The following is an 18707-nucleotide window of genomic DNA, read 5'->3' on the forward strand; positions in this document are numbered from 1 at the left end:
CAGAAAAGTTCATTTCTTAAAGTTTTCGATACTTTTCTCGCTCAAATTTTTGAATTTGCAGTTTTTGCCTGTTGCAGATAGCTGTAAATTGCTGACCGGTCGCAAAACCTTGTTAAGGAGGATTGAGTAGGCAATTTCAACCAAAGCGGTCAGTTCAAGGTGAATAGTCTTAAAGCTTATGATAGAAATTTTCAAATGTTTTTTAATTTTTTTAGTTTTTGTTGTTCTTTTTGTCAACTTGTAACTTATTCTCATCATTGAGAAGTCCTATCCCTTTCCTTGTATTTCGAAAGTTAACTTATCTACTGATTTTATGCGTAAGTGTTGCTTTGTTTGTTGGACAATATGCGTTTTCATAAGCTTTTGTGAGTGCTGTATTTGTGTTTCTTCTTCTCTTCTTATAGCACATTCGCGTGAAAACAAACCCAAATAACTTTCAAGTTTGTCTCAAATGAACTTAATGAATCTTTCAGTCTAGCGTTAGCTGAATCAGTACAAACAAAAATTGAAAGCAAAATGCATGGTATATGGATAATGGCATATGATTTCGTTGGCTTCAATAATTTGTGTTTTCGCAAATTGTTTGTAATTTTTTGAGTTTCTCTGCATCTTTTGTCTGTTCCTATGGTTTAGTCTAACCAAAGGCAGGCCGTATTGATTTCACAATGAATTTTTATTGATTTATTTAAGAATTATTTTGTTAAAAGCCAATATTTTTTAAGACTTTAGAAATTATTTGGTTTACAAAATAATGATTGATTTTTGAATTTCGCGTCATTATTTCTTCTTTTGTCGACTTTTAACCTAGTCTCAATGAAAAAAATTTCCAACTGCTGTATAGTTGGGAATACTTAAATTTGTCTAGTTAGGGTTTTATCCGATTAAATTTCGACGTTGTTACTAGGTACTTTTAAATTTAAATATTTAGTTTTTGCCGTGAAATTTTTGTTTTTGCTTATTTTGCTGTTTGTTTTTTTCTCTTAACTTTTTAAATTACAGATCTCGTGACCACTGTAATGAGGTGTGACATTATGTAATTCAATCAGTAGTAAGGTTTTGAAACGTATTTTTAAACTCAAATATCTATTTCTGTTATCTCTTCATTTGGTTGACAATTCAGGCAAAAATGTAGACGAGCTCGGGTCGGAACATCATGTGCGAACGCACCTTAGCCAGCCGCCTTTTTTTAATTAAAATTTGAAACTAATATTTTACACGATTATAGGAAAAAGGATAGTTAATTTCAATGTTAGTAGTTCCCTAAGTAGAGATAGAAAGGAACAAAAGAAGAAAATTAATAATGTGAGCGTGGCAGCTCATTTATCAAGGTTTGTTCAAGCTAACAGATGACAGGCTTACGCGAGTGGCAAATCCCTTCAAGTACAAACATTTTTTGGAGTATCCCGGCAAGATCAAATTTCCACTGACCTAATTCATTGCAAAACTTAAGCTCGTGGTTAATGAAACTGACAAGATTGCGGCCTCAACAGAAATTTTGTAGAACTGTGAGAAGCCTCAACTTTGGTCTAATTTGATTGCAGTTGTTCAAAGAAAATATTCTCTGGGTTTGAGAATGAGGTCGTTTGTTGATATTTTGGTAACGTTAAGGTTTCAGTAATTCAAGATTGAAACCAACAAAAATAATTTATTCATGTGAAGGTTGCAGCTGATTTTTTTAAACGTTTCGATAATGATTGTTGATTTTCCCCTTACCAGCAGTTATGTTATCGCGCAGTTACTTAAACCCAATTTCTCTAAAAGGATAACATATTTTTCAGAGTTATTTTTACCGCAAACTTTTTTCACCGGCTTGAGGAACGCGGCCAATAACAAACATTCTTTGACGTATCCAGTCATGATTGAATATTTTGTCCTGCATCCCATCATTATATACGAGCTCTTCTTTTCCATTGTGAAAATCTGGTCTACTCCTGATGAGGTTCTGTTTTTTCTACAACGAAGAAAAAAAATTGAATGTTGAATTTAGCTAACTATTACGAATTTTTTTATCCCTGGGCGAGACTGGATGGTTATCTTGTAAGATCTTACAAGATTCTTACAAAAAATGTTTATCTTGTAAGATCTTGTAAGACGAATGTTTATCTTGTAAGATCTTGTAAGACGAATGTTTATCTTGTAAGATTCTTATAAGACGAATGTTTATCTTGTAAGATTCTTACAAGTTTAAAGTACTGAGAAAATACTGTTATTTGGCATCTAATAAGGGCAAAAGAGCCATTGGAGTAGGGCGGCACACATACACCAAAAGTGACGGAAACCAAAATTTTTGCTCACTGATGTTAAGGACAGTCATGAAAAGCCGTTTTGCTACGGTAATCGCATTTCAAATACCAATCTTCGTCTTTTTTGCTGTTTCAAGAAATTTTCTCATTGAAATAGGAACAAGCAAGCCTAATTGAGTTCTATCAGGAACAAATTGAAACTATAGTAATGTCATATGCGTTACAAGAAAAGATAATTACTTTTTCGTGCACAAAAATTGCAAAGCCTTGAGGTTAGCTCCTTCAAAGCTTTGCTGTTGCCTGTAAAGTCAACAATGACACAAAACTTGCTTTTTATGGAATTTGGAAAGGCATGAAACAAGTGTTATTTGAGTCAATTTTAAAAACTAAGCATGTGATGGAAGATGGTTTTATAAAAAAAGTTTTTTTAATTGAAAAAGCAACAGCAGTAGTTTTCTGATCGTTTTTATTGTTAATCAAAATTTATTGGTCTATCGCCCGCCTCTGACTCAAAACTGCCACCCTTAGAGGCATAAGCACTAACTCTGACGGAAGTTTGGCGCTGGTTTTTGCTGATATTTTTTATCAATTGAATGTTTCTTTTTCGCATTATATTAATTATCGTTCTTAAACAATTTTTAACGATTTTCGATTATAATTTGTTTCACATACTGCATCAAAGCATCAAAAAGGCAACAACACTTTGAGAGAAGGACGGCAGACAAGCGCAAAAAGTAGCGGAACTAAAAATCATTAGTCACTGACCCTACGTACAGTCATGAAAAAGGCGTTTTGCAACTGAAATAGAATTTCAAATGCCAATCTCTCCTTTTTTGCTGTTTCAAGAAATTTTCTCATTGAAATAGGAACAAGCAAGCTTAATTGTGTTCTATCAGGAACAAATTGAAACAATAGTAATGTCATATGCGTTACAAGAAAAGATAATTACTTTTTCGTGCACAAAAATTGCAAAGCCTTGAGGTTAGCTCCTTCAAAGCTTTGCTGTTGCCTGTAAAATATACAATCACATAAAACTTGCTTTTTATAGAATTCGAAAAAGCATGAAATAAGTGTTATTTGTGCCAATTTTTTTTTAAAATGCATGTGATGGAAGATGCTTTTAAAAAACATTTTTTTATTTGAAAAGGCAACAGCAATATGTTTTCTGTTCCTTTTTCTTGTTAATCAAAACTTATTGGTCTATCACCTGCGTCTGAAAAACACTGTCGCACATAAATGCATAAGAATTAACTCTGACGGAAGTTTGCATATGGTTTTGCTGATATTTTTTATCAATTGAATGTTTCTTTCGCATTATAATAATAATCTTTCTTAAATACTTTTTTGCGATTTTCGACTGTATTTTGTTTCACATACTGCATCTTAGCATCAAAGAGGCGACAACACTTTGAGAGAAGGACGGCAGACAAGCGCAAAAAGTAGCGGAACTAAAAATCATTAGTCACTGACCTTACGTACAGTCATGAAAAAGGCGTTTTGCAACTGAAATAGAATTTCAAATACCAATCTCTCCTTTTTTGCTGTTTCAAGAAATTTTCTCATTGAAATAGAAACAAGCAAGCTTAATTGTGTTTTTGTGTTCTATCAGGAACAAATTGAAACTATAGTAATGTCATATGCGTTACAAGAAAAGATAATTACTTTTTCGTGCACAAAAATTGCAAAGCCTTGAGGTTAGCTCCTTCAAAGCTTTGCTGTTGCCTGTAAAATATACAATCACATAAAACTTGCTTTTTATAGAATTCGAAAAAGCATGAAATAAGTGTTATTTGTGCCAATTTTTTTTTAAAATGCATGTGATGGAAGATGCTTTTAAAAAACATTTTTTTTATTTGAAAAGGCAACAGCAATATGTTTTCTGATCCTTTTTCTTGTTAATCAAAACTTATTGGTCTATCACCTGCGTCTGAAAAACACCGCCGCACATAAATGCATAAGAAATAACTCTGACGGAAGTTTGCATATGGTTTTGCTGATATTTTTTATCAATTGAATGTTTCTTTTTCGCATTATAATAATTATCTTTCTTAAATACTTTTTTGCGATTTTTGACTGTATTTTGTTTCACATACTGCATCTTAGCATCAAAGAGGCAACAACACTTTGAGAGAAGGACGGCAGACAAGCGCAAAAATTAGCGGAACTAAAAATCATTAGTCACTGACCTTACGTACAGTCATGAAAAAGGCGTTTTGCAACTGAAATAGAATTTCAAATACCAATAAAAGAACGAATGAAATGTTGGCAAAAAAATAATTTACCATTCAAAATTTTGACATCCAATTAGAAATCGAAAAGATAGCTTTATAAGGAGTCAAACGGACTTTAAAAATAAGAAAAAAAGCTTCATAAAAATGGATACGTTACAGAGAGTTTAGTTTCGCAAGATTAGTCAAGGACTATTAGTTGCTGACTGCATTCCTCAAGCAGATAAAAATGTTATCCAGAACAAGCGTAAAAATAGCTATGCGAAATTCTCAAATTGAGTAACAGATGCTGGATAAAATTATTTTTCGATGAAAAAGCTGCGTATACTACCAAATATCTTTGCTCAGTTGCTGATTTATTCTTTTCGCAGAAGGTTTTGGAAGCGCTTCAAAACTCCAGTTTTTTTAAAAAAAATAAAATTTGAATCTAATATTTTACACAATTATAGGAAAAAGGATAATTAATTTCAATATTCATAAATCCCTAAGTAGAGATAAAAACGAACAAAAGAAGAAAATTTTTGTTATGAATGTGCCAGTTCATTTAACAGTTAATCAAACTAACAGATAACAGGCTTACGTGAGTGGCAAATCCGTTCAAGTACAAACATTTCTTGGAGTATCCCGGCAGGATCAAATATCCAGTGACTTAATTCATTGCAAAACTCAAGCTCGTGGTTATTGAAACCGACAGGATTGCGGCTTCAGCAGAAATTTTGTAGAAATGTGAGAAGCCTCAACTGTGGTCTAATTTGATTACAGTTGTTCAAAGAAAATATTTTTCAAGTTTGAGAATAAGGTCGTTTGTTGATATTTTGTTTGAAAATTTTTGTCAGATTTTTTCGCATCCATCAAAACTGACTCCTGATCATTTGACACAAAAAATTTCAGATAATTTTTTCTTTTGTTAAAAATTTGTCTAATGCTATTAGAAAAGCGAAAAACTATTAAACAAATAACAGGTTTTTCTCTATATAGACCCGTCCGATTAGTTGTTAGATGATGTAAAGGCCTTCTTCACCAATGAAAAAAAAACATTATCAAAATTGGGGCAGCAATTTAGTGGTGGGGCTATGTTGGAATACCTAAACTCCTCTTTATTCATTTGAAAGAGCAGCTGTTTTTCAGTTTATTCATTTGAAAGGTTGCAGCTGATTTTTTTAAACGTTTCGAATAATGATTGTTGATTTTCGCCTCACCAGCAGTTAAGTTATCGCGCAATTACTTAAACACAATTTTTCTAAAAAGATAAGATATTTTTCAGAGTTATTTTTACCGCAAACTTTTTTTCCCCAGCAAAAGTTTCACCAGCCGTTTGGGGCCGTTTGTTGATATTCTGTTCTAAAATTTTGTCAAAAACTTTCGTATCCTTCAAAACTGACTCCTAATCAATTGACACAGCAAATTTAAGACAATTTTCTGTTTTGTCGAGAATTTTTCTAGTGCATCGCTGCGTCCTTTTTTTGTTGGAGTAACTATTAGTGAAATTATTGATTTTTCTCAATATAGACCCGTCAGATTAGTCGTTAGATAAAAGGGTCTTCTTCACCAATCAAGGTATCATTATCATAATTGGGGCAGCAAGTTAGTGGCGGAGCTATGTTAGAATACCTAATCTCCTCGCTCGAGTTCTTTTTCCTCTGACAAAAACGTTTTAAAGGCGCTTTAAACTTCGAAGAATTTTACATAATGAGAAAATTCAATACAATATTTTTTTGTTCTATAGAAGCATGATCGTCAAATTCCGTTATGATTACAGTCACTCGAGGTTGAAACGAAAAAAAGTAATCGTTTAAAGGTGGCAGCTGATTTTTTGTTTAAACGTTTCGTATAATAATTGCTGATTTTGATTAAACCAGCAGTTATGTTATGGCTTAAACGCGAAACCCTCTCTACTCTTGCCGTTCGTTTTTTAATCTACTTCAAATCATTTTTAGAATATCTAAATGCCTTTGCACCAATTCTTCTGATTCCAGGTGCGTTCCAAAAAATTTTGCTCAATTTTTCCATGAATTTGATTGCTAATCATGTGACCTATTTTCAACTGCCGGAGATCCTCTTCAAGTCAAGCCCTGTCAAATCCAAGACTCATTTTGACCAAAAAAATTACTCACGTTTTTTGAGTTTGCATTAAGAGAGCGCTATTTTGATTCAAGAAAGGCTGATGTTTGTTTCCATTGACTGCTGTAGTCAAATTTACAGTTTTTTGCATTTGTTGATATGACAGATTAATACCTCTGAAGTTTTTGAACCTCCGTTCGGAATAAAACATAAAACGTTGAACAAGCCTCGTGCCTCCAAAATCATTTGCAAAAGCTTCTGGTACTGGTAACGTCACTGTTGCGCGCGGAATAACAATTTTTTTTAGAATTTGGATGTCGTCTATTTGTTTTATTTGATTTTTAAACTCGACTACTAAATTTTTTTTATATTTTAATTTTCTCGTCCAATACTTGTTATATCCGGCATTGACTGTTTTTGCGTACGCAAAATTAGATTATTCAACTATTATGAATAGATTCTTTTTTGTCTTGAACAGACAAATCCTGCATTGAATCTAATTCAAACATACGTCCAAGATATATCAACGCGTATCAAATTGTCTGAAAATTCTAACAAGTTTTTTTCTGTTTTTCCTGATCTTGATCAACAGTAATTTCCGTAAAAAAACAGCATTTTTTTGTTGATTCTTTGTTGGTCGTTATTGAATGGATCCGATCCACAGTATAGACATTAAAAACTCTGTTAGTGTCATCGTTTTTTGTAAAAGTTCCTGAAAGACCCGGAACAAATTCTTGAATCGGTTAAGCTATCATTCATCTAAATGAAAACTTTTTAGGAGCGCTGAATTTGAAATCGTCCAGAATCTGTATCTACATTTTGTTTCCTTGCCACATTTTTTGATAATTTTAAGCTTATATTTACTAAAAGGTAGGGATTATTTGAGATTTTCATGGCGATCTGCAACATCTCTATATCAGTCACTTTCTCAGGACCATTGTAGTTTATACTGACGATGTCCGTAAAATGTTTTTTAGGTTATTGCCCAAAATCATCACAGATTATGAAAGACTGAAATACCAGTTCAGCTGATAAAATTGGCTTTGGGATGTATGTTCCACGCATTCTGCATTTTGTTGTTTCTTTTTTAGGTAGTTTATAATCATCGATGCAGGCTTTGTTTGATATCATTGTTCGCTAACGCTCTGAGAAGATGAAGCCCCTGAGCTTATTCGGAAGTTTTCTCCATAACTCTTCAATGCTCCCTAACTGTTGCTGCAATGCTATCCCTTTTCAGTTGTGGGGCTGTATTGATGACACGTATCTCTGGGCTTCTAAGATTGTTGCTGGTGTTATCTGACGTCCACCCATTGGTACTCCCACCTCGTCGTGTTTCGAAAAATTCGGTTACTTCTTTTTCATCTCTGGTTGTCCCACTATGCGTCTTAAAGTAAAACAGTCAGCTTGCTTAGTTCGTCTGGAGAGCTGTCTTCCGATTCTACCATTTCTCTGTCATCAGTATTATCGTATTGATTTTTTCTAGTTTCAGTATTTTGCTTTTCTGATTTCACTTTTGTTACTATTAGTACTTCTACTCGGGAAACATCTGAGTGAGTCACATTGACGTTTTGGTAGTTTCTTGATTCTCATATATTCAATCACAAAAAATGAATCATCGGAAATTTCCCGAAATTTTTTTGGCTCACCAAAAAAAAATGTTTTTTTTGTCTGACCAGTTTTATTGATCCATTCGAACAGCATTACTAAGACACCAACTTCGTATTGTATCTCAAAGTGTTTCGGTAATAAAAAATGTTGCCTTTTGCACTTCAAGTCCATGTTTTCATATCATTTCATGGCATAAATGTACTTCATATCAGCCAGGTTTTCTTCAGTAGTGCACTTTCTATCGTTGCCTTGCCTCTGGGATGGTTAGTTGTTGTTGATAACCGGTTATTAGTATTTCTTTACACATCTTCTTGAAGTTTTTGTCATTAAAATACTGCCCTTGTTACCATGAAGGCTTGCTGGACCGTTACTTTGGCATACCCACACATGTTTAAACTTGGCTACTGATGACAACTTCTGCTTTCTCATGGGAATCCTATTAGCGTCATTCCACTTTTAATTGAACTTTGTTATCAATAGAAGTTGTTTATGTCGACAATATTCGGATTTCCTATAACGTCCAAAGAATTACCAAAAAAGTGATTTTGTTTCCAAAGTTATTTACGTGTTTTTAAGGTGGCAAAATCATCTGATCGCATTCCTTGCATGAACTTACACAATCAATCATATCTTTTTTCATAGCGTGACCATAGAAATGTTTTTCCCATGCGCAATTGTCTAAGCCATTTTGCTCTCCGCAATAAAAACTGATATTTTGTTAACTATTTGTGATAAACTGACGAAGTTTTCACTATGTTTTTTATTAAATTCATCTGATTCAAAAGCTTTTGAAGCCAGTTCAAGGTGTCGACCATGCTTTTTAGAAAAAACATCTCAAAGATCCTGTTTAGTTCTTCCTTAAAGGGTAATTTTTATACCGATCCCCTTTGTCAGTAGAAAATATTTGGTTGCGTTTTTGTTGTTTCTCTAATTGCTTATATTATTTTTGTAGTCCAATGGACCATCGGCCATAATTAACTTCATCAAAGTCTCGGTCTTGTCAATGGCAGTCTCAACAAGCAGTCGGTACGGAGAATTCGATTGCCAGCCTGGTCTTGTTGTCGAAAATCAAATTCGCCCAGATTCCTGTTTGCTCCAAGAAGGAGGGCAGGGGTTGAAGATCATCTTGATTGTCGTTTGATCCAATATCTTTAAACCTATATAATTGGAAATGAAAGTACTGTAAGGGTAATAACATCAAAGGGGGTGGATGTAGCTCATGTTGCCTAAGACCGGAGCGAAAATTTGAGTTAAAAAAAACTACGGAGAAAAAACCCGTGCGAGGCCGGCGACCAGACGCACGAACGAGCCGTAAGCCGTTTTTACTTTGGCAACTCGTACTTCACCGTCTCGTCCAGGGGATGTTTCCACAACTCTTCCAAGGGGCCAGATTCCTCTCGGCGTCAAATCTTTGAGTACCCACACAACATCTCCAACTTTCAGAGGAGGCTAGTTGTTGTCGGTCCATTTACGTCTCTTGAGTAATGTCGGCAGGTACTCCTTAATCAAACGCCGCCACACGTGGTTCATCTACTGCTGCACGTGCTTCCAGTTCTTGAAACTAGCTGGCTGTTGGTCTCCAAAGTTTCCGGGTGGCAGGGAACTGTAAGGGCGTTGAATGAGGAAATGGTTAGGAGTGAGTGGTTCTTCGTTTTCAGGCTGATCAGCCACGTTTGTCAAGGGTCTGGAATTCAGGATTACATTCATTTTATGTAAGGAAACATATATTCTAGACTTTTGGTTGCTCATATTTGGTTACGACTTCTTGTCAGATGTTTTTGGGAAAAAAGTGACTCTCAGGTTTTTGGCCGTAGTTTTAATCATCAGCAAATGTCATGCTTTTCTTGAGTTCCCAAGGTCATTGGGAACATTGTTCATCCGGCTAACAATCCATTTGGTTTCCTGGAACTATATAACTGAGAACTGTAATCTGGAACTATACAACTGGAACTATATAACTGAGGGTCCGAGGGTAGATAACAATTATTATCCCGGAAAACAATTTCTAACTTTAGATTTCTGAAGTTAAAAACAGGTTTGCAAAAAGTTCCCTTTGAATGCGAAATACGTTTTACGATTTCTACTCCTTTTTTCGCTTGCGTATTCACTCACTCTGTCAACTCATTTCTGTCTTTAAAGAATAAATGAGCTAGCGCGGAACAAGGAGGCAATTGTATTTAAAAAAGAGGGATTCATGTGATTCGAGTGATGGAAAACTTCTGAGGTGCTTTTTTAATTTGATCTATTCTTTCTTTCATGTAACGTGTCTTTTTTCTCTTTTAGTTTACTGTTTGGCTTTGCTGTCTTTCCAAAGTATTGACCTTCCCTAATATATGACTACTCATGATTGCGCTCAAAGTTCTCCGGCTTTCTATTTTTGAAACCATCATTTTCTCTGGACCCATCTATACGTTTTTATTTGATACATTATGGGCCAAGAAGTAAAAAAAATGTCCACTGACGAATTATTGTTCGCCTTTGTTAGGCAGAATTATTGTTCACCTTCGGTAGGACTTTTTTTCCTCAAAAGTCCTACCGAAGATGATAAAGTCTTTCAAGTATACTAAGGGTCAATCTGTTCTACATTTAAATTCCAATGGGTTTGGAAGGCTACCACAATCTAAATTGTTAACACTTTTCCTCCAGTGCCAATTGGAAGCACGCGATTTCAAAGAGATAATAGAAACAAACGTTTCCACCTAGAGAGTCAGAAACGTCGTTTGTTGTAGACAGTTGTCAAGTAGTCTTTTCTAATTGGTTGTTGAGACACCTGAGGATCATAATTATTCTGTAGCATTCTTTGTTTTTTCTCACCAGAATGGCTAGATTTGTCCCACATGAATAGATCGATTCCATCAGATTTGCTTCCCCAAGGCCTTTTAGAAATTTTTTTATTGAGTTTGTTTTTCCCAAATTCATGCTGCAAGAGTACCCAACAGATAGTGATCTGTGTTGAGTTTTCAATTGTCTTTACCTTGCCTCCGAGTCGTTAGATTTTTGGGAAAACACTTGATGATGTCTTATAAACAACTCTTAAACTCTCAGTTGCTGTTAGTTGTTCTGATTAACTCCTCTTTTTATCTTATTTATAATTGGAAAGGATTAATGTCATTTAAGTTTGCTTCCATTCCTAACATTTCTGTAAACAAAATCTTCTTCTTTTGCATTTTCCTGACTAGAACTGTCTTTCATTGAAATTATAATAGTGGCAAGAGTAGCTTCCAATTGTCCTTTAACTCCCGAAAAAATTTGCCCGTTTGCGTCAAAAAATTCAAACTCATTAGGTTGCCATGTGTACTCGGGCTATAGGTATTTTCTCCTCCTACTGCAAAAATCTGAACTCCTTTTTTCTTTATGCTATTAGCCAATTTCAAACTGTAAACAGAATAATATGAAGTTACATTCTTGTAAGTCGATTACGCAATTATTGGACTGTAGAAAATCAATTCCCAGAAGACATTTGAACATTTCAAACTCCCTCTGCTCTTATTACAAGTCACTGTTCTTTTTCTTGTAGTCTTGGCTGAAAATGAATGAGAAAAACATACTTTTATTTATATTTTGACTGCTCAGTTTTTGGTTGTCAACATATTTTTCGGTGTATGTCTTCACTCTGCCCACTTTTTTGTATGTGGAAAATTTGAAGGTCATATACAATTTTCACTGTCTATTATTTCAACGCTTCGAATTCAGTGAAGTATGACTTCTCCTGCTAATCTTCCTCGACAGTTTATTTCTTCCAGAACATCTGTCCCAATGACGAAGTCCTGCCGTCGAAAAAAAAGCAATTTTTTATTTCGCACTTTTGTTGCTGTCCGCCATGGTATCGATCGTCTCCTAATTCTCTTGGAGAACTTACGTTGATTGATTCTAATGGTATGCCGGCTGCTTGTCTGACAAAATTTCAATTAGCTTTGTGACAGCTTCAACTAAATTTTTTTTTTCATGCGTTTTAACTTTTTGGTTTGTACTTCTTCTAATTCGGCTACGACTTCAAAAAGCAACTCTTACTGCAAAACAGTTCTAATTCCAATTCTTTTTGTCGGTATTGTGATTTCTTTGACCTAAAATCATCTGGCTAAAAATAGTTCCTCTCTAGAAGTTTTCTCACCATAAGGCGATCTCGTTTTGCAAAAGCCACTCCGGCAAACAACCAATAGCTTTGTTTTCGCATTTTCTATAGCTTTTGAAACATTCGTCTTTGTTTTTTCTGTTACTTGCGTTAAAGTGCTAAAGAACTCTTTGGTAAGCTCCTGTGTTCTAAACGCAAAGTACTGCAGCTGAGTAAGTCCGCAGGCCGAACTTGCATCTCTTTTCCGCTTTTTGTGACTCCGCTGAGAATTTTTTATGTCACTTTTCTATGAACCATTTGAGTTGTTAAACTTGTTTTCTTGTTTTCTTGTCGAGAGTTTTTGTTTTCCTGTCCATAGATGTGAAAGATGTCAAGTTCCTATAGAAATTTTGATCTGCTCTTCGTCAATATATAAATTTTTAATTTGAGGTTATAAAGATGTCAAGTTCCTATAGAAATTTTGATCTGCTCTTCGTCAATATATAAATTTTTAATTTGAGGTTATATCTTTCAACTTTTTTCTCTAATCCAAGTTGAAACTTTAAATCGATTCGTTATTTTAAAGTTTTTGATGTATTTGCGGCTGTTTAAGTTTTAAATTGTTAAAGTCGCAAACGGCAAACGGATATTTTGCTTTTTCCAGCTATATATTTTACAGTTTTTGCTTTGGTCTTTATCTCTTTTATTGATTGTGTTCAATAAAACATAACCCACACTTGATTCACAGAAATTGTTATTCGTTAAATTTTGGTCCTTGACTTAAAAGCAACTGGGTTAAGCGCAAATTCTCAAAATAAAAAAAAAAACTAAAGCATGTTTTTCTTGTATTTCCTTTCTTCATATTTCACAACTTGCGAAGAAAACAACGTGAGTAATTTATTAAAAAACGTTTGAAACCGGTTTCATTCAAAATTTACAAAACAATTTAAAACACTCACTATTGGAAAACTATTTAAAAATTTTCTCCAATGTTTTATTTGTGTTTTCTAATCGAATTAATTTTCTTTGGATTTTAGGAATTGAACAGTTTTGTTTATTCGTTCCCTCATGCCGACAACTTTCCCAAAATTTTTTATCAAAATTTTTAAAAATTCTCATATATCTGACGCTATTGTGATCTCCAAGTACAAACTCTGTTTTATTTGTACATAGGATTTTCAAGTTTTTCTGAACAAAAAATTATAATCAAAGACTTCATTGTTTTTTAGCGGAATTTTTAATTTTGTAAGTTTTTTTTCAAAGTCCAGAAGATTGGCTATCTCAAGAGAAGAAAACTGATAACGTGAGGGAGGCAGATAATATATTATTTCGTATAAGTTTTACATATAACCACTTCTGTTTTTGGTTGCAGATGTTTTTTTACACTTTGTTTTTTATCTAATTTCTTCTCTTGGTAATATTTCAAAGTAAATTTTGATCTCCTGTTTCTTGTTAGATAAACTTAAATATAATTTGAAAAATCCAGTCAAGAAAATACATTCTTTGGTGTATCCTGCCATGTTCAATTGAATGCTCTTTGATTTACTAACCCAGCTTGTTGTAAAGGTAGAGGGCGAAGTTGCATTTTCAATAGAGTTTATGTACAACGGGAGCTGAGCGTATTTCTGGGGATAGTAGGTTCGAAACTTGGAGTGAGCTATCAGCACAATTGGATTGTTGCTAAATTTTCTTGATTTAAAAATTGTAGTAGTTTTCGAGGTCTTAATTATAATTGCACTGCAACACATTGGTTGTTATCTTCATCTCAAACAACGTTCCTAGGAGCCGATTTTGTGGACGAGAACACAAAATTGCTGAGGAAACGTGTGCAAACTAAACAAACAGTTAACTTTAAAAGGATAAAACCAAAATCTGTGCCTGGTTTAACAAAAATGAAAACGCTGGATCAATTTCAATCTAGGAAAATTAGAGGTGACTGAATCAAATGCCGGTGATTACTGCTCCTACTAACCGGAAATCTATGAGATAACATCGGGGGTGCGCCAATAAGTCTATTTATTGGGTTGCTGGCGAAACATGCAGGAAGCGCTATGTTGCTGGGTTGATGCAACCTCATTCTCCAAACATTGGTAAGGGGCTACAATGAGTAAGATGGAAGTTAATGATATGCATGGCGAAATACGAGAGAAGAAAAGACACCTATAGAACAGCGAAAGACTGGAAATGGCCAAAGTTTGGCTTAAAGAAAAGCGGAAAGATGGTGCAAACATCAAAAAATTGATGCAGAGGACATTAGAAGCAGAGAGCTCCTTCAAAAACCCACTCAATGATTATAAATTCCTTTTTAACTTCTTAGGTTCGACGTCTGCGGTACAAAGACATTGCCGATTCTGCAGACGGGGAGGCGGGCAGTTAAGAGATTTTGAAGATCTGTTCAAAGTGATTCTACGGACAATTGGAGCACAGTGCTGCTCGAAACCTCTATTACAAAAATAAAACCAAGAGAGCAGGAGAAAATTTGGAATAATTTTTCACTCATTTTATTTAGGAAAGGGGCAGTGTCGTCACTCGCAGCAAAATAAGTTATAACCCGCTTAAATGGACAAAATAATTTTGTCATTCAAAATTTCAACGTCAACTTGCAGAACTAAGGAGAGCATCATCAAGAGGCAGCTACCATTTTATCAATTTAGCAATTCTAGAAAAGGTTTCATAAAAGATGATGGACAACATCACAAACATTTTATTTATGACACGGGATAAGTCAAAACTGTTTGTTCTTGACGGGTTGCCTCAAGCATGTTATTCAGCAAAAGAAAAGCTTTTCAGAAAATGAATACATCAAACTCCACAGAAAAACTGGTTTAGATAGTCCGCAATACAAAAAACTGCTGGTGCCATCAAAATTAGCAGCAATTACATGAAAGTTCTACGTATTAAATCTGCCGCCATCATCACATAAAAAAATATATTTTTTAAATCATTTCAATTTTACTTGACTGAAATGGAAACGTGAGAATATTACTATGCGATTTTCCCACCATACTGCCAATATTCACTAAAAACAATATAAAGCTTCGGTTGAAATTTTTTATCAGTAAAGTCCTTAGTCCTTAGTGCTTTGAAAATCTCCTATCGAAGGAAAACCAACCTCTGTGCACTGATTTTATATATCCCAAAATAGCCGCCTTCACAAAATTATTGCTCATCTTTGAAGCAAAATTTCAAAATTGGAGAAGTTTAACTTACCTGACAAATATAGTGATGAGGTGGCTATATTGGGCTAAACCTGTAATTTCTTTAATCGTCTTTAGAAAAACAAAAAGTCAATTTTGCTTTCTTTTTCATGCTAAAAATTCTTGTCTCGAAAATTGAAATTGATCTGAAATTTTTTGTTTCAAGTGTTAGGAGTCAGTTTTGGATAAACATAGATAAGGTTGAGAAACTATGCAACTCAGTTTTTTTAAAGGATTTATCCATAGATTATGTAAACAGGTTTGAAAAAAGTGCCACCGTACTGCCAATATTCACTATGGCTCCAATGTAGCTTCTGTATCTTCTACTATGACCAAACTAAGTTGAACGTAGCGTCAAAAACAAATATAGCTATGGAATTTACTAAAACGGAATTTACTAACAGTTCACCAGTAATTAAATATTTTACTAATTACAAAATGAGGACAAATTTCCCAACAATTTTAATAGCATTTGATAATAATATGCAAATATCTGAAGCATTTAAACACTGTTTTTCTCCTTCAATCGGAAACATTTGTAGCCCTGCAGAGTTTTTTTTAAAATATATTCAAAGACTTTTTCATTGAAATAGAATTGTTATCAATAGAAGAGTTATTAATTCAGTCAAAAATATTGGACTGCTCAAGAGGACCCTCATGACAAATTAAAGGAAAATCAAAGACACCAACAGAACAGCGAACAGCTGGGTACGACCAGAGCATGGCTTCAGGATGAGCTCTAACAATGGAAAACTGGAGGAAGCCAAAGGGTAAGAGATCAGTTTCATGAAACGGAAAAGTTTCGACGAACAAGGGAAAAACAAGAAAAAAGAGATTGATTCGTCAAATAAATTGATACAGAGGACATTAGAAGCAATCAATGCAGAGAGTAATTTCAAAGGTTACCCTAATTTTTAGGGGCTCCTTCTTGTACCTAGGTAGCTTCCATGGCTACGGTCAAAACACTACAAAACTCTACCGACGGTGCAGACGGGGAAGCAGGCAGGAAAATTTAAAGAAGACCTTTTCAAACTGATTCTGCGGCAATAAAAACACAGTGAAGCTCGATACTTATATCACAAATTTGAAATCGAGAGAACCGGAGAAAAATTGATAGTTTTTTACTCAGTTTGGTTAAGAGAGGACCTGTGTAGTCAATTGCAGCAAAAGAATGTGCATCTCTCTTGAAATAAAAAACGATTTCTGTTATTCGAAGTTTCGACATCAATAAGAATAACCATAAGAGAGCACCCTCGAGAAAAAACCACCATTTCGTCATTTTATCAGTTCTAAAGAAGGCATCAAAAAGGATAATGGAATACATCAGACGATTTTAAATCTTGGCACGGCATACGCCAAAATATGTTTTTTATGACGGAATTCCTCAAGCAGGTGAAATTGTTATCCAGTAAAAAATCGCTGGTACAGTAAAACAATTGCTGGTACTGCAAAAATTGGCAGGTTTTAGTTGAAATTCAATTTTTACACATTTTAACTAATGCCATCATCACATAAGAAAAATTTTTATTTTGTTGCTCGATTCAAACGCTCTGGACTGAAATCATAGCGTTAGAAGCTAAGTGCCCTATATCTATAGAGACAAAAAAATTTCAGTTGAGCTTTTTTTATCAGTAAATCTTAAAGTTTTTATTGCTCTGAAAATCTCCTATCAAAGAGAAAAACTACCTCTGTGCACAAATTTCATATATATCAAGAAACCCGACTTCACAAAAACATTGCTCGCAAATATGGTCAACTTTCTGGGACTGAAGAAGTATAAGTGATCTTATCACTAAGTTGGTGAGGGAGTCTATATTTGGACAAACCTGTAACTTCTTTTATCGATTTAAGAAATATGAAAGAACTCGATGTTGCATTTTCTTTATACAAAAAACTCTTGTCTCAAAGTTAAAATTGATGTTTTTGTGTAAAATTGGGAGTCAGTTCTGTAAAAAAAACACATGAGTATAACAAACAATGCAACTCCGTTTTGTTAATAGATTTATTCATCAATTACCTAAATAGGTTTGAAAAAAATGTCACCAAACTGTTATTATTACCTATGGCTCCAATGTAGCTTCTTACAATGACCAAAACAAATTGAAGGTTAAATTAAATATAGACTATATCAATAACGAAAGGAAATTTACCGATGGGGAATTTACTTGGAATTCAGCAGTAGTTTATAGCATTGCTAATTACTAGGGGATGGGGGCAAATTTCCCAAAATTTTTGATAACATTTGAAAATAATCTTCAAATATGTGACGCCTGTGAAATCGCCGCGTACAAAGTTCTGTTTTATTCCTTTGTTGATGGATTTTTGTAGGCCTTAAAAACGGAGTGATGTTGATAAAAACATGTTCACAGGTTTCATTGTTTTTTAGAAGTAAAAAGTTTAATTTTTAAAATTATTTATTCAGTCACGACGATTGAAACGCTCAGGAGAACGCTCATGACAAAAAAAACAGAAGCAAAAACACCTAGAGAACAGCAAAACGTTGGAAATGGCCAGAGCTCTGACAGTGTAAAATCGGAAGCCGAAAAGTGAGCGATAAATTTTATGAAACACAAAAGGCACAACGTTTGTTGGAAAGCACTAGGTGTCAGTGTGAGTTCCACCGAAAGCAGGCAACTATACTCAAATAGCGTTTGGTAGCAACAAAAACAATAGCGAACGGTAATGGTGATGAATGTTCAGGTCTGTTAGAAAAGCAGGAGTGTGGAGTTTAAAAGCTGGAGACACGAAACAAGAAAACAAAGGGTCTGGATCAAACAAGACGGAGCAAACAACACAAAAATTGATACAGAGGACATTAGAAGCAATCAAAGCAGAGAGTCCCTTCACCATTCAACCACACTTTAATGAGTTCCTTTTTTACCTAGGTAGCTTCCACATCTAATTCACAAAAATGTTATAAACCTGTACCGATGCTGCAGAAGGGGAGTTCACAAAAAACTGACTCTACGTACAAAAAGAGTCACATTTCAGCTTAAAACATATGTTATAAAAACAAAATTGGAGAACATTTAAAATAGTTGTCCACTCAATTTGTTTAGGAGAGGACCATTGTAGTCACTCTCCGCAAAAAATGTATGGCTCTCTTAAAATTGAAATTAGTTTTGGTCATTCGAAATTTCGACATCAATTAGAAAAACTGTAAGAGAACATCATAAAAAAACCTCCATTATGGAATACGTCAGAAGATTTTTATTCTTGACACGGGATACGTCAAAAAACTTTTTTCTTAACGAGGCTCCTCGAACAAGTGAATCTGTTATCCTGCAAAAAGAGCTTTCAAGAAAACTACAGAAAATTG

The sequence above is a fragment of the Convolutriloba macropyga genome, chromosome 1 (genome assembly GCF_964194025.1).
Source record: "Convolutriloba macropyga chromosome 1, txConMacr16.3, whole genome shotgun sequence".
In the NCBI taxonomy this organism is placed as follows: Eukaryota; Metazoa; Xenacoelomorpha; order Acoela; family Convolutidae; genus Convolutriloba; species Convolutriloba macropyga.